Below are 17,678 nucleotides of genomic sequence, written 5' to 3'. Positions count from 1 at the left end.
AAAAATGTCTTGGTTTATTTCCCTTAGGTAGACAGGTAATAATGCCCTGTTTTTGTGTGACAGATAATTCTCCCTTTTGGTACCCTGCATTTAATGATCTAACAACAAAATATTTTAAATCCTTCCAAAAAAACTTGGAAAAAAGAAGTCAGTAGAAAACCCATCAGAACCTGGCGTTTTTTTTATTTTTCATACGTTTTAATGCCAGACCAGCTTCATTAACAGTAATCATACCTTCTAAACTGTCTTTTTGATCATTTGTTAACTTTGTAAAATTTACACCATCTAAACCTTGATTAATTTCATCATATACATTAACATTGTCATTGTCTTTTTTCTTATAAAGTGTTACATAAAATTCCTTAACCTGGTTTAAAATCTCTTTTTGATCTGTAACTACCTCACCATTATCTTTTTCAACTTTAGGAATGATTTTACTCGTAAAGTTCATATATTCTAGACCACAGAAATAACTTGTTGGCTTTCCCCCTTCCTCTATCCATTGTACTCTAGATCTAACCATTTTACCCTGCAATCTCTCCTTTCTGATTTCTCTAATTCTTGCTTTTTTTGTTCTAATTGCTGTATTGAACCATTATCTAAATTTTCTTCTATATATCTTACCTCTTCCTTAAATTTTTCCTCATTTTTGTTTTTCTCTCTCTTTTTAAAACTTGAATATGAGATGGATTTTCCACGTATTTCCATCAGTAAAGTTTCAAGAAAGAGTTGATCATTTATAATAAATTCAATTGACTCATTATCAATATCTTGTATACTCTCATAATTATAAACTGGATGACAATATTGTTTCTTTACATCAAGTATCTTCTGATGTACAATTTTGATATATTCCTCATCATAAAGTAATGTTATTGAACTTCCATAACCCTTTCCCTCTAACAAATGGACAAATCTCCAATGCTAGTAATATCTTAGAGTGGTCTGAACGATAACTTGGTTCAACACAGCAAGTTTTTAAAAATGATAACATACCCTCTGATATCAGAAAATAATCAAGCCTTGCTTGTTTTAGAGGGGTTTTCTTCCGCCAAGTAAATCTTTTTAATTTTGGAAAAAGCTCTCTGAATGGATCTACCAGAGATCTATCCTCTATTATTTGCAGTAATTTATCTCTAGCATTGGGGTTATTTATATGTAGATAATTACTATAATCTAGATCTGGAGACAAACCAGGTTATAATCCCCACATAGTACATAATAATCATTCTCAGTCATCAATAACAGACATAATCTGGTCATAAAACGCAGGGCAGTCATTATTAGGACCATATATAGTAACTAATGTAAAACGTATCTTATCAACCATAACATCTAAAGCGAAATAATTTCCATTTTCATATTTTTTCCCTTTGTAATCTTGAATTCAAAATTATTATTAAATAGTATAGCAACTCCTCTGGAGTTAGTAGTGAAAGATGCAAAGAAGCAGTCTTGCTGCCATTTTGTTACTCCTACAATGTAAGCGGTTGGAATTCCGTTCCTCCATACCTTAGGATGGCACCGAGTCAGAAAACTGTTTGTCAGACAACCTCTGGCACTGCTGGAATACCATTTTGTTTACAATGCTTGTCCGAAAGTTCGTGCTGTGCTATTTATAGAACTTGATTACCAAATGTCCCAGATTATAAGACCCCATTTTCTTCTATTTACATGGGCGTGGAGCTTTGTAGTACAATTTCAAAAAGATGCATACACCTATACTTTTGCAATTCTATATTTGAAATGCCTACACAAACCAAACAATGCATAGCCTAGTAAAACATAATTAATTCTCTACATATTGTATGTGATCTTAAGTACCAGTCTTTATAAATATCAGACAGGAGGTGATTTATGCATGTCAAAAACCCACCGAATTCAGTTTTATATCTTGTTCATAAACACTTTTGAGATAATATTTAATATTATATAGATTGTACATGAAATTAGCACTTTGCATTCCTTTTATTTCCGCTAGAGTCTTGGTTCCCTTGATCATCGTTTTTGATTTGGCTTGACTTGGTTGATGTTAAGTGGGAGATTAAAACTTGAGTATAGTTTTCTCAAAAATACAGATATAAATACTTAAAAATACAGTATATATAGACCAAAAAAGGAACCGTTTGTTTGTTTGTTTGTTTTTCCTTGTTTTTGTGTGTGTGTGTGTTTTCCTATTATACCAAGAACAACCTTTGCCATAGGAAGAGTCAGAATTTTATATGGACTGGTACTTAAAATGACATAAACCACCATGTTACAACAAAAGCCTTTTGATTTACATCTAACAAACGTTGTTATTAAAAAACAAAACAATATTTGCATCTAGTTTGATATATCATTGTCTCAATTCAAGGTTGTATTATTAACAAAAGTCGCCCACTTAATTTATTAATATACATTGTATTTAACATCATGAAGATGAAGTTTATTGATGATTTAGTAGGCTAAGTATGTTTTGTTTAATTTTCGACATTTCGTGAGCTTTCTACATTATTCTATCTATATCCAGAAACTTGGCATAGAAAAATCCATCTTGATTCGTCCGAACTTTTCTGAGAAAAAAAAACGATAAAAAAAACAGTAAAATCGTGTCCCATTGAATCCACAGGGAACGTGAACACATGAAACAGAGACGATCTACATACACAAAGTACAATCGGAACCCCTCAACTTTCTAGGTACACATTTTTTAGTGTAGCGGAATTGGCCGAGTACTTCCGATTGACAAAATGTAGCGAACCGAATAAAAAGATTACACATAAAAACTGAAGATAAGGGAAACAAGACGTTACACACAAAAGACCTAAAGCACTAGAAATATCTACTCCCACAAAAAACACATACAATCAAACAAAAAAACGGAAGTGATATTACATGTTCCGGAATGGTAAACATGTCCTGCTCCGACAACGGTACCCGTCATTTAGCAAGTGAGTATAATCCGGTAATAATGGAACTCCACAACACGTGTTGAACACTATTGACATTAGAGCGTATAATGATTGAATTGAATTTACAGTCTATGACACTCTTTAACGTTTTTATTTATTCATTTACTTATTACACGCACGCACGAATGCATGCACATCAGCAGCACACACCAAGAACGTCGGTCATTTCAAGATTGAGGAGAGCCAATCCATCGTGAAACGAGAGGCAACTCTATTTCTTCTGCCAAGAAGAGAAACTGAATGATCGACTTAAAGTTATTTAATAATTATTTAAGAATTGGCCATGATAAAAATTTTGTCTATTGAAAAATAGCATAATTTTTCCTTTTGCATATATATAAACAATTAAAATTAATTATGAACATGTGAAGCTGTATACTGTTGGAAGCAGGACAAATTTTTAGTTCAGAATATTTATCACAAATGGACTTCCTAATATTTTATAATCAATTAAACTTGTCAAAGACCAGTAAAAACGTCAAAATTTTGCCTGTCAGGTGTAACAAACTATATAGTTCTAAAAAAAAACTATCGAGCGCGCCCTTGAGGGTAATGGCTGCTTATTTGAAACCTTTGTGAACAAAACATGTGTTAACTGAAGAAAAGTGCCATGTAGTTTGGTCAATTGTGGTCAAAATGGACAAGGAGTATTTCTGGTAATAACTTTATCCGATGGACGTATAGATTATGCATCGAGTTGTTCCGTAATCCGCAGATACTTGACTATCAGTCTATTGTATCATTGTTTACGTTTGTGTATAACCCAGGTAATAGAGCACACCTTGACAAATTTCTCATAAAAACATTAAATACCAGCCTGAAGTGACAATGTATTGTGTCAATATATGTTAATACAGACAAAAAGAAACGCCGCCATTCATCGGAGCAATCCCCGAATGTAAATGGGGATAGAACTAGACCCTTGAGAAAAAAACTATTATATGACCGGGACCTTGATAACGGTATATACAATAATAACGGTTCAGGTCGTCCAACAACTGACACTATTAATATGTCACAACAACAACAGTCTCTCTTTACTGACGACGATGTCGAACGTTTGGCAAAAAGCGGTTAAAACGATGATGCTCGACGAGTTACGAAAAGAACTTAAAGCCGACATTGTACAGCAAGTCCAAACAGCGACTGCCCCTCTATATGCAGAGATAGACAAACTCAAAACTGGAAACGTAATGTTAAAAAAATCTGTTAGCGATATTCCAAAAATTATAAATAAACTTGACGATTTGGAACAGCACAGTCGAAAAAGCTGTATCCGGCTCAGTGGAATACCACAAAAGCAAGACGAAGATACTTCAAAAATTGTGTGCGAAATCGCCAAGTAGCTCAATGTCAACCTTGACCCGAATGACATAAGCGTTTCCCATCGTCTTCCAACTGAAAAGGGTCCAAAGCAGATCATGGTCCGCTTCACACACGTCAAAAAAAGGTCTGAACTCCTCGGAGCATCTCAAAATATAAAAGATGTTGAAGATCTAAAAGGCGTGGGAATCAGTCAAGATCTAACCAAACCCCGGGCTAAACTAGCATATTTAGTACGAAATGTTGTAAGGGCTGGACAAATCAGCAAGACATCTGTGCGTGATGGTAAAATATTTGTCACCGACAATTCAGAAAGGAAACACGTTATAACGTTATTTGAGCTGCATTCAATTATCACAGATTCTGGTGTAGAAGGCAAAACTTCGGCGAGTGTTAACTCTCTGGGAAACACGATGACAAACGCAGGAGCTATGTTTACACAGACAAATTCGTCCATGATGATGATGCCGCCTGGTTATCCGCTCTCCAATGAACAATAACTATAATTACCAAGGACAAATTATGACCCAAAACAAACCCCAATGTCAACATCTACCTTCGTGTAGTGGAGGGGTGGGCATGATGCCGTACCATTGCCTCAGCAAACGTGGACGATTCCCTACATCCTAATAATATACAACATGGACAGTTAACAGGAACTCATATGGACAATGAACTACGGAACTGATTTTGCGGAACTGTTGTTAGTTAATGTCAATCAAAAATATTTACTTATCTTCTTACAATTTTATCTTACATTATGAACTAATTGAATAACACTATGTGATAAAATATAAATATTTGAATATTTTGCCTTTAAGTACAAACTTGCAATGCAATGTACGTGGAGGGATTTTTTCTCTTTTCCTTCAAACTTCAAATTATGAAAGATGATATACTCTTACTTAGTAAGTATCTAAATATTTTGCCTTTTAAATACAACCTCCAATGTACATGTACGTAGCTCTTGTTTTTTTTCTTTAAGTTTCAAGTTATAATCGATGACATATATTTACTTAGCAAGTATTTAAATTTTTGCCTTAAGCTCAAACTTGCAATGTACATGGAGGTATTTTTTCCTCCTTCAAGTTGCAATACAGTTTAGTAAGTATTTTCAAATATTAATACTGTCTTTTAAGTACATACTAAAATGTACATAGAGGGTTTTTTTTAATTACTCCTTGTTTTAGAGAAAAACAATTATAGCTACTCCACTGTTGACCACTACTTGGTCTTTTTTAATGTGAGATGGCGTTTATGCATTTTACATCTGTATATATTGGGTTTGTTTTGTTCTTTAGTTACACAGTATTCCATATATTAGTGTTAGATTTTGATGACCAGTTTATTGTTGTGGTTATGCATACATGTATTTTATGTAATAGTTATCTTATTATTTTTGAAGCCACAAACAGTTCGATCCCGGTGCGGTACTTCTCGTGGGACAACGGCATTACCTTTTGATGTTGTCCATCGGCGAGTATCGCATCAGGATCGGCCTGATTCATTCGAGAGCCACACGTAGACGGAAACATAAGAGCCCTGTTTTTGAGGAAGTTCTTTTTGCAAATCTGATATTTTCTATAGGATATCGTCTGCTATTTTACCCATGCTTCTGTTGCCCCACGTGTCTTCTTTATCTACAAAATTAGACACATCTAATTCTACTAGCTGGCATTTAACCAACGGTATCCATTCTAATTACAATATTTTGCTCTATAATATTTTATTTTTCAGCCTTAATCTTATCTGGTTACTCTTGATTATCATGCAGTCGGGTGATATTGAGTCAAATCCTGGCCCTACCTCCTCTAGTATTTCGGAATCGTCATCGACGGCTACCGAGGACATCTTACATAATGCGTTTCGTGATTATATAAATTCTTTCCCCTCATTCGTTCACTTGAATATTCAGAACCTTGTTCCGAAACTAGATTTAATCCATGTTGAACTTCGTAACATTGATATTTTGTGTTTCAGTGAAACTTGGCTCCTTGTCAGGGGTGTCGAAGGTTTATGGGTTGAGGTTAATATTAAGGGGAATCAAAAAGTTTTGATAGTAGTCTTTTATAGACCTCCAGATTCTGGCATTCATTCGTTTACTCTTACTGATCATTCTATTGACTTGGCTGTAGATACGAGTATTAGCAACATTGTCATCTTGGGAGATTTTAACGAAGACTATCTAAAAAACAATAATACGCGTATGAAAAATGTCATTACGAATTATAATATCATTCAACTAGTCAACGAGCTAACTCATTATACAGAAAACAGCAGTTCTTGTTTAGATCTGGTTATTTCGAATCGAGAAGATTTGGTCGATCTTGTTCATGTCGGTCATTCTTTTCTCGTTTCTGACAAGATACCACTGTCCAACTTATGGACTTATTAAAATTGAAAAATAGCAACATCTATGTTCCAAGCGTCGGATTTGGTTACATGATCGTTGCGATGAAAACGAGTTTCCGACAAATTACGTTCTGTTGATTGGGATGCTATCATTTCTGATGCTAATAACTACGTTGATACTCTCGTCGAGTCTTTTACAGATATTTTATTAAAAACCGCTTTGGAGACTATGCCAAATAAGGAGATAACTGTCCGCTCCGCCGATCCGCCTGGGATGAATAATACCGTGGGTCGCGCTATACGAAAACGCTGTAGATTTCTTAACAAGGCTAAAAAATCAAACCTACCCCAACATTGGGCCGATTTCAGACACTGTAGGAACCGTACGGTGAATTTAATTCGAAAACAGAAGCAGGATTTTCTTGATAGTTTGGTCAATATCCTGCGAATTAATACTTCTGACGTCAAAAAATTGTGGATTACAGCCTCTCGAGTAGTCGGTCTTAAAACTCGAGACTTTGATATTCCTCCATTGAAGTTGGGCGATTCTGTCGTCAATAGTGACAATGAAAAATCGGAAGTGTTTGTCAACTTTTTTTCTTCACAATCTAACAAAGTTGATGATAATAAACCCGTACCCGCTATTGAATCTGTCCCTGACAGACAACTTAACAACATACACATCACAGAAGATGATGTTAAGGATGTTCTTCGAATCATTAATGTTAACAAGGGTCTTGGTCATGATGGCATAAGTCCTAGGCTGTTGAAGATGGCTTTTGATATACTTCATAAGCCTCTTTGTGCTATTTTTAATTTAAGTTTAACTAATATGTATTTTCATAGTTCAAGGAAACTAGCCAATGTTATTCCTGTTTTTGAAATGGACGATAAAAGTATTGTTGGAAACTGTCGTCCTATATCTCTATTGTGTATTTTGAGCAAAATTTTTGAAAAATGTGTGTATAAATATGTAATGAATTTTATTCGCAATCTGCTGTCTGAACACCAGTCTGATTTTACCCAAAAAGATTCCACTGTCAATCAACTATTATACTTATCAGATGTTTTTACGCGAGCTTTAGATCAGGGGAAGGATATTCGCATTGTATTTTTCGATATCAGTAAAGCTTTCGATCGTGTCTGGCATAAGGGTTTGGTATATAAGTTACAAAAAAATGGGTATCACGGGTAGTTTATTAACTTGGTTTTGTAGCTATTTGAATGGTCGGAAGCAAAAAGCGGTTTTAAATGGTCAAGAGTCTTCTTCGGTATCTATAAACGCTGGTGTTCCTCAGGTTTCTATTTAGGGTCCTATGTTATTTTTAATTTTTATTAACGATATCGTTGACAAAGTGAGTTGTAACATGAAACTTTTCGCTGATGATACTAGTATTTATGCTATTGTTGACAGCCCTCCTTCGGCATCAATAACTTTAAATTCTGATATGCTAAGAATTAGTCGTTGGGCCGAAAGATGGTTAGTAACATTTAATCCGAAGAAAACTGAATCTATGATAATATCTAGGAAGGTTGATCCCGACTATCACCATCGCTTACTTATGGATGACAATGTCATTAAGACAGTTCAGTCTCATAAGCATCCAGGTCTTATATTTTCTAGTGACGGTTCTTGGAACGAACACATCAATGAAGTAATTAAAAAGGCATCTATACGCCTGAATCTACTACGTCGATTAAATTTTTTTGTTGACAAAGCGTCGCTCGAGACTATGTATTTTTCTTTTATTCGTCCCATTCTTGAATATGCCGATGTCTTTTGGGATAATTGTCATGAATATATGAAGGACAGATTGGAGCAGATTAATTATGAAGCAGCACGTATTGTAACTGATGCTTCGAAATTGACGTCTAAATGTTCTTCTGAGAGAGACAGGGTGGGAGACGTTAAGAGAAAGACGGACAAATCACAAGCTTGTATTATTTCACCAGATGGTCCACAGTACTGCCTCAGCATATCTTTCTAATTTAGTCCCAGCGTCCTTTGGCAATACTCATACATATGGAACCCGTAATGGCAACAATCTTGTAAATATTCCATCAAGAACTAGCTACTGTCATAACAGTTTTCTTCCTTCCTCCACTAGACTGTGGAATCAACAACCGGCTGATAAAAGAAATTCATTCTTATCTTGTTTCAAAAAATATTTAAGAAAAACTCACCCTGTACCATTTTTTTTTATTAAGCGGGTAAGAGAATGGGGCAATTTTTTCATGTCAGAATTAGGACCCTGAGTAGTGGACTCAATGCACACTTATTCATGAAAAACTTAGTTGAGAATCCTTTTGTTCATACTGCACCCAAGTTGAAAATTCTGAACACATTTTTTCTATTCTGTAGCAGATTCGACGATCACAGACGTAACATGTTTGCTAAATTATCATATGACCCTATCACGATCAATAAGATCACCTTTGGTGACAGTAACCTCCCTGATCGTGAGAATTCCGATAATTTTATTGTGATTCAAGAATTTATTTTATCTACTAAAAGATTTTCTTGCTAGATCTACGGTCTAGACTATCCATAATCTCGTTTCAAGTATGTACTGATTAAAATGTGTGGTATCCTTTGATTTTGTCATATTGCTTATAACAGTTGTCTTCAAATAATTTGTGTATTGTGTATAAATTGGTCATCATTATCATCATCACCATTTTTTGATATCTAACTGATATATGCTAATTACCATCTCTGATAATGTCTTTTTATGAGGAGGAATTAATAAAGTGTTTAACACTTGTTTTCCAATCCCTGTATTGTATTTCATTTGTATCTGTCATGTTCATTTTCCTAATAAAATACTGTTTACTCTAAAAAAAAAAACAAACTAAAATGGTGAATTGCCCTCCTACAGAGGGTAGGAAATTCGCCAAATTTTGCATGGAAGAATAGTCATATGTTCTTTTTGAGATCATGATCGAAATTGTGTTTATCTTATGTAAACAAATATTCAGAGCAAAAATGAACGTGTTCGTAAACGATCAGCTTTCTAAAAGTGTGCAGTAGTCAAATTTTAATATAAAATTAAGTTCTTATATACGCAACATTCAATTTCGATTTGTATTTCCTATAAATGTACATACTTTCAGCGATTCAACGTTGGTACTGGATAAAATTTTCAGTTCAAATAAAAAAAGTTGTGGCTATTTGAAAATGTCTGAAGAAATGTCAGAAGTCAATATTTTCCTCTTTTGTTAAGAAAATTGCATGCTCCAAAATAGTTCTTTAATCAGTTGACAATTTCTTTTATGAAATCATGAAACTTTGTAATTGTACATGCACTTGTGGACACACATATTTCATTTTTCATGATTTTTGCAGTTTAAAACGGATAAAATTCGAACAAAACAAATGTCTAGCGATTTGTCAAATTTTCTGTCGATCGAAAAATGGAGGAAATATAAATATTCTCCTTTAGATAACCAGAACCGGACACTTTAACTCTCTGCAATTAATTACTAGTATGGAACAAATAAACGAAACAGACAATGAAATAGAAGGAAAGTAAAGAACGGAGTCATAACATTTTCCATATCGGAAAGCGCAAATGAGCAAAAAGAAAAGGAAAGACACAAAACTGAAGGACAAAAAGAAGACGGTATCTGAAAAGGTAGGTCCCGTAGAATCATCAGTGAGCGGCTTTCTAAATGGTGTTGATTATAGCCTGAATAGAAAGTTCTTTCAATAGCAGTACTATATTATGCTGTTTGTACATGTGACATCAAATCATAGATCAAAATGAACATTTTTATTTATCCTAAGTAACAAGTGTGGACACAGACTTGTATTGCCGGAGGGGCAAGTATGGACGCAGACTGGTATTGCCCAAAGAGCAAATTTGAACATACATACTTTTTGTCTTGAAAGAGTAACCAATGGAACCAAGATTCTAGCGGAAATCAAAGGAATGTAATCCATGGATAAAGATCAGACATGGTATGGCCCAGGTGCACCGGTAGGGTGAACGTGTTTGCATCGTCCAGAAAAGTCTTCCTTTTACTGAAATCAATAATTGAATTATGCACATGTTTATAAATATATATTAACATGTGTTACTAAATATCTAATGATATCAATAAATGTGTTGAACTTGCTATGTCATGTTGATAACGATTGGCACATTTCACTTTATGCAGGTTAGCTTAGATGACCCTAATTTTAAAATGGTAGTGCAATAAGCTAAAAAATTATATAGGAGCAATCATTAATTAGTAGTTAGAAAAATCATATCAAAATTTCATATCAGTTGATCAGCGCCCTAGACCACTCGACCAGCTAGGCTATATATATATATCCTCGTAGGATTAGTCTAGAGCTGTAACTTAGTACACGATGTATGGTAGTACGGGACAGTTCATCTAGGTGTCATTATGTAGGATAGAGGATCAAATTAATGATGCATGTCACAACAAATCAATATTATACGTCTCAGAATGTGACGACTCTATTAACTATCAAATTTGACAGTTCTAACATCGTTGGGAATTTTTCAGACCCTTCTGTAAGTTTACGTTATCTTCCCTGTATCAATTTGATCCGATGGAGCAGTGTAGCGAATAGAGTCGTCGCATGCTGAGACGTTGTATATATATACATATATACACACACACACACTTGATGTAAAAGGTTGGAATTCCGTTCTTTCATTCCCCAAGCCAAGTCAGAGAAAAACTTGCCAGACAATCTCAAGCACTATTGGAGTAATAAAAAAGACCATCCGTTTATGCCTTTTATGTTTCCGGTCACCCTACTGACCCTCCTTCAGACCCCCTGCTCATAAGTTTTTATTTGAAATTTCGAAGAAAAAAAATAACGTAAAAATTCTGCCGACTGTCTTTCAGAAAAAAAAAAGAAAATTGAAAACACACACGAGTGTGCTCTTGGTCGTGAACAATTCCTTTTTGGAATTCGGCGCTTCAAATATTTTTTTTTTTACCACCTCCGTCAAAATAAAAAAAATACTCATGCGCCGAATTCCAAAAGGGATTAGGCTGTGGACAAAGTCTATTTAGTCTTTGGTTTTCATTGTATCTTTATGATTTATTTCATTTCAAAAATATCAAATGAAAATAAAAATCCCTACCTACCGACCCTACAAAATTATAGAATAGTGCTCGGAAACATAACATTACATTTGACTGGCATGCACCAATAGCTGTCTTACATGCTATGGAAAGTGTTCATTTTATCCCAAAAAGTATTTTGCTGGGTCAAAGATTCAGCAAATGCTGATGTAGGCTATACAACACTGTATATAGCGTGCATATTACAAATTGAATCATTAGGTCACCGATCGATATTAAATCATGTGGCAATGCATTAATTTGAATGAATGAACGTGGTACGGGGTGCCAAATGGGACTTGATCTTTTTGTAATCAAAATCAATTTTATAAGACAAAAGCCTATTTTGATTCACAAAATTCAATTCAATTTTGTGAGACAAAATTCAATACCTATCTTAGCAACCATCTGTATTCAGCAATAGAATGTCTTAAAAGATTATCCCAAAACAGTTCATTCTATGTAAAATTTGCTGTATATAAAGAGCATGATTTTCTACCCATAGGAGGTTACTTAAGACATGTTTGATGGTTAATAGACCATAATAAAGAATTTCTAGTAATTTATAGATTAAAATTACACTTCTTCATGAGATTTTCTAGCTTGAGAACTAAGATCATTCTAAGTGAAGATGCATCCTATGATAACATTACTATTTCCCAAACTTTTCATGAAGCTATTATATAAGCATTAACATAATCAATAAACAGATTGTTCTCAGTTTTTGTACTTAACAAAAAATTTTTTAAAAGTAGGAAGTAGAATCAAGCACATGACATACACCATTTTCTTGACTTATCATAAATTCTATCCCCAAAATTTTTCTTGCCTTATTTCACTCTGTCTTAATTTCTAAATCCACCCCTGAAATAAAATGAGAATTATTTGTCTTTCAATCCCACAATCACAATTATCATATTGTTGGATTCTGTTCTATTTATACTTACACTTCCTGTATAACACTAGACACATGGTAAAGAAACTGACTATTTACACCACTATCAGCATCAGAGGTACTGACAACAAACAATGGATCAACCTGGAGTAATGGACGCTCAGTTGTCAAGTACATATCATCAGTCACATTCATTATAGGACAAACTATCATTGATATCAGAGATGGCAATCTGTTAATCAAAATTATGTCAGTTTGTATAACAGACCTAGATGTTAGAACTATTTTATGACAATCTGTACTTTAAGTCATATTTTGTGCAAGAGTAAACAAGAGAACCAGGATTCAAACAATAATCAAAGAATATAATCCAAGGATATAATCCAAGGATACTGACAGGGAAAATAAACACACCACAAACAACATAACCAAAATAATAAGTACAAGGAAACACAAGTAAATGAGCAACCCTGAGACTCAACTAAAATCTAAAAATCCTGATTTTTTTTTAAGTTTGAACTAATTCATAGAAACTATGGAAAATCCATGAGGGTAAATACCATTAGTACAAGACTGTCTAGATCAGATTATAAGTAATAAACAATAAACCTTTTCAATTTTTCATTTTTTTTGGGGGATAATGAGGATTTAATTAGTCAGTAGATGTTATGGTAAATGATGCCTTCTTGTTGATGTAGTTGATGATCACTTTGTCAGTAAAAAGTGTAACTTGTAGAGAAATTTTCTACTGTTCAACCCTTACAACCAATAATATCATACCTATATGTTAAGTAGGTACCTTTACAACTAGAGAGCCAGTTTTGCCAGCCGTTGTATCAGTGACTTTGAAAACCAGATTGTAGGACGTTGCTACTTTGTTCTGACGCCAGGGTCACTAAGCATCCAAGGTGGATATAGAGTAAGTCTCAGTACCAGAGACTGATAGGTCAGGTGTCTGGGTGAAACTGCTACAAGCTGCAAGCACAAAAAATAAAGGTTGAAGATTGAAGAAAACCATATCTTTAATAAATTATTTCTGAAAATTTCAGATTTGATCAAGGAGTTCTAGAATATCATTGCATGTAATATGTTAAAGAACATTACCTAATTACTTAAAGCTGATTGCTTGAGAAGGAACATAATAATTTTGAATTATAAATAAACAGCTTTGCCATGAGGGCATGATACACCCACTCCATGATGGACTTACAGTATGACATGTAAAAAAAACCTATAAAAAATGAAAAAAAAATTCAAATTCCTCTGAAATTGAAGATATAATTTTCTCCAAAATTTAAATTAACAGACCATGAGACCATTTTAACCATTAATTGTAAAAAGTTTCAAGTTTATTGTACAAGGGTTCTCAAGTTATCACACAACATGAATATGAACCTCACCTTCATAAAGTTCAATGAAGTATGGTAGTCCCTCAGTGAACATGTCCCACAGAAAGACTATGAACTTCATCTTTATATAGTTCTATAGAATATGGCCAGATGGACAAACAGTAATATGTATACCACAATACTACCCATCGGTGAAGGACATTTATAAATTAAAACATACAAATATACTGTAGACTGGTCCCTATGACATTCTCATAAGTAAATGTAGGAGGAGCTACTGTAGTGGCAGCATCATGATTATCTGTTGTGTTATCTTTAAATGTAAAATGGTGAGCTCCATTTCCTGAAATTGAAGTCATTTTAGGTCAAAATTAATCTCATCATGCACAGAAAACAGCCCAATCAGTCCATGAACACCATTATAAATTGTTATAGAGTATATAAAGGTCATTGAGTGAACACATCTTACAGTGAGACTATGAACCTCACATTTATAAAGTTCTATTGAGTATGGTGGTTCCTGTGTAAAAACAGTCCACAAAAAGACTATGAAGCTCTTCTTTATAAAATTCTATTGAATATGGCTGCCCTGATAGAACACATCCCACAATGAGACTATGAACTTCTCCTTTATAGAGTTCTATTGAGAATTCAGCCCTGAGTTAACACATTCCACAGAAAGACTATGAACCCCTCCCTTATAAAGTTCTATGGAGTATGCCAATCCCTGAATGAACACATTCCACAATGAGAACTGTTCCACCAAAATATGAACCTCAACTTAAAAAAATTCAATGAAGTACGGCAGTCCCTCAGTGAACATTTCTCAAAGAAAGACTATGACCTTTATAAAGTCCTTAAGAATATGGCGGTCCCTGAGTGAAGACATCCCAGGGTGAGAACTGGTCCACCAGACCATTCACATGGAAATCTTCAGCCACTGTAAACTTACAATGTATCGGTTCATCATCACCAGGATGATTGGTCAAATAAACATCCTCAAAGTGCAGTAGAAGTTCTGATGAACAACCTGCTCTCTCAACATGGAATATCTCTAATGATACAAGTCATCTTCCTACGAGCAGATAAGATATTGTTTTGTGACACATATTGATTAAATGGAGTGTGTATAGACCAATGAACATCTTCAGGGCCAGATTTAGTTCCCGAGGTTGAACACTGTACCCCTCCCCCATTCCTTTTTGGTTGGAAAATTATATTAACTTTGCTAAAAAAAGTTGACATAAATGAACAGCTAATAGCCACAAACCCTTTTCTCTGGAACCCCCTTTCAAATTCTATGGATCTGTTAGCTGATCTTTGCTTATTAAAGCATATAATAGCCAAATCCCTACTTTTAGGACTTCAGAAGTTAAATATAATGACAAAACAGGATTTTAATCAAAAATAAATTGATGTCCTTTAATTAAAAAGACTATGTGCATCTTGAGAAAATTATCTGAAAAAACTTTAACTCCTTACAATTTGTGAACAGACTGTGTTAACTTGAAAACTAAAATGACAACACTTTCCATCAATTGCCATTCCAATTGGTATTGACTTTAACATTCTGATGCAAAAAAAAAGTTACAAATCAATTTCAAAAATTTCTTCCTAATTGATGGTTAAAAATAAGCATTATAAAGTTAACAACTATTCAGTAGACCATGTACAAAATACATTATGAACACATGATTCAAGTAATATTGTTACTCTAAAATGCTCCTAATTAGGCCATACTATATTAGCCCTTTGAATGAAGTTTAAATTCAGAATTTATGAGGTTTATTTCCTTTATAGCCATAACCAAAAATTCCATATCTAAAGATCCAGAAATACAGTAGCTGTTGAGGCTGTCAGCCCTGCACACTCTCCACTCACGATAGTTCCTGATTCTACTGTTAAATTACCTCCCCCTGAAATCGATAAAACATGGTTAAAATAAATAATTGACTTTATCTTGATAAATTTATCTTGGACTATTTCCCTTTGAATTCACTTGACAATGATAATAATCGTTCATACATCTACAAATGATGTCAAACCTTCATATTAAATTTTCATTAAAGTCCCTTGAGGGGTTTGGGAGTTGTGCATACAAGAAATGTGAGCATCAGACAGACAGGGCAATTCTTATTAAAAAACAGCCATGTTAAAGCACAAAATGTGGTGATTAGAGTTGAACAATTTGGTACTGTTAGAATAAGTATTACATCACTTTGTCAATGATATCGTTTATAAAGTGTCCAGTACCTTAATATAGATGCAAGTAAAAGTTATCATTTTAAAATATATTTACTGTCAGATGCTTTGAATGAAATGGTTCATAAACCAAAAATTTACTGACCAGTATTCTTTACAGGAGACATGTCAATCTTTTTACATGTCACATTGTAATCGCTCTTAAAGTTGGGCGCAAAACATCAAGAGACAGGGTAGGGTTACATATTTTATTTCTAACAATGACACTGGATGTCTGGATATTACAAGGAAAAAAAGGCCCTGCAAAATAAATACAATCATAAGTACTCTAACTTACAAACTTTGCAGAAAATATCAATTCTATATTAGACAAAATACAATTTATACATAAAACATCAATATTAACCGTGTACATGTAAATTCTGATTTTTAACACAGACTTTGTTCCATGCCACATTTATTCCAGCTTACATGTATATAAAATATTTGCATCTTGCCACTTGATATTCGCATCAAGCTACATATATAAATATTACCAAATATGAAAAATAAAGTACGCTTGTAGTTTTTACAAACTTCAACAATATAAACACATATAAAATCGTAACACGCTATATCTTCTATATTATGCGGTAAGCAAACTAATTAACTATATACATACAAAAATAACTATAAAATAAATTGACAATCTGCTTACCTTACATCAAGGTGCAAAGGCTGCAAAATCGTCTACAGTCTACATGCAAAACCTCAATCACAAACAGGTCAATCTATACTATAGGTGACATATCAAAATACCTGTAGAACAAAAATACCTTACATATAATATTTTGTCACCTGTATAAAATCACCTGTAAAACTTATTTGTACTTTTACGATAAAAATATAACTGATCCAGTTAACAAAAGTATTTACGGTTAACGAAAATTTTTACGATTGCCCTTTAACTTTAAAATGATCAAGACATTAAATCATTCATTCCGGAGTGCTCGAATACGCATTCACTCAGTTTATTTATTTACACAATCTTTATACTGGAATTACGTTAAACTTGCTTATTAATGAAAAATGCATGAAAAACAATAAACGTTATTCTTTTAATAAATATGCACTTTATCATTAGATTTAAGTGTTTAACATCTACACAACGCACATCGCTCAATCATCATTCAAATAGGGGAAAATCATGCAAACTCATTCCAATTAAAATATTCAGAATTCTGGCATATAATATAAATATATTAGTAATTTAGGAGTAGAACTAACCTGAAAAGTTGCAGTAGAAAAACTCCAAGAATATAGTAAGATATAAGTTGAATTAAATATTTCCAAGACACATCTTGTCTATCCGAGAAATTATTGAAGAGTGACATATAAAAGAACAAAAGAACATTAGCGCTGAAAATATATCCATTAGAATTTAAAGAAAGAGAGCGGTCAAATCAACCATGAAATGGAAAACCCTTTGAATTCAATACAGTGAGATAAAAATTAACAGAACCACAGAAATAGTCA

At 33.7% G+C, this 17,678-nt stretch overlaps 1 long non-coding RNA gene across 5 annotated transcripts in view; it reads right to left on the bottom strand.

Annotated features, from left to right (window-relative positions):
* Positions 1–17,678, bottom strand: part of LOC148609134 (uncharacterized) — a 26,719-nt gene extending 9,041 nt beyond the window's left edge. The window contains exons 1-8 of one of the 5 annotated variants that reach the window (XR_015914473.1): positions 17,430–17,678; positions 16,861–16,961; positions 16,309–16,463; positions 14,914–15,036; positions 14,182–14,304; positions 13,412–13,587; positions 12,665–12,844; positions 10,507–10,653 (exon numbers count right to left, since the gene is read on the bottom strand). This is a non-coding gene — a long non-coding RNA (uncharacterized LOC148609134). The other 4 variants (XR_015914471.1, XR_015914472.1, XR_015914474.1 and 1 more) reach the window with 4 other exon arrangements.

The sequence above is a fragment of the Perna viridis genome, chromosome 8, assembly GCF_037379345.1.
Source record: "Perna viridis isolate PV_CMFRI_1.1 ecotype Kerala chromosome 8, ASM3737934v1, whole genome shotgun sequence".
NCBI lineage: Eukaryota > Metazoa > Mollusca > Bivalvia > Mytilida > Mytilidae > Perna > Perna viridis.
This window is presented reverse-complemented; position numbering and strand designations above follow the sequence as displayed.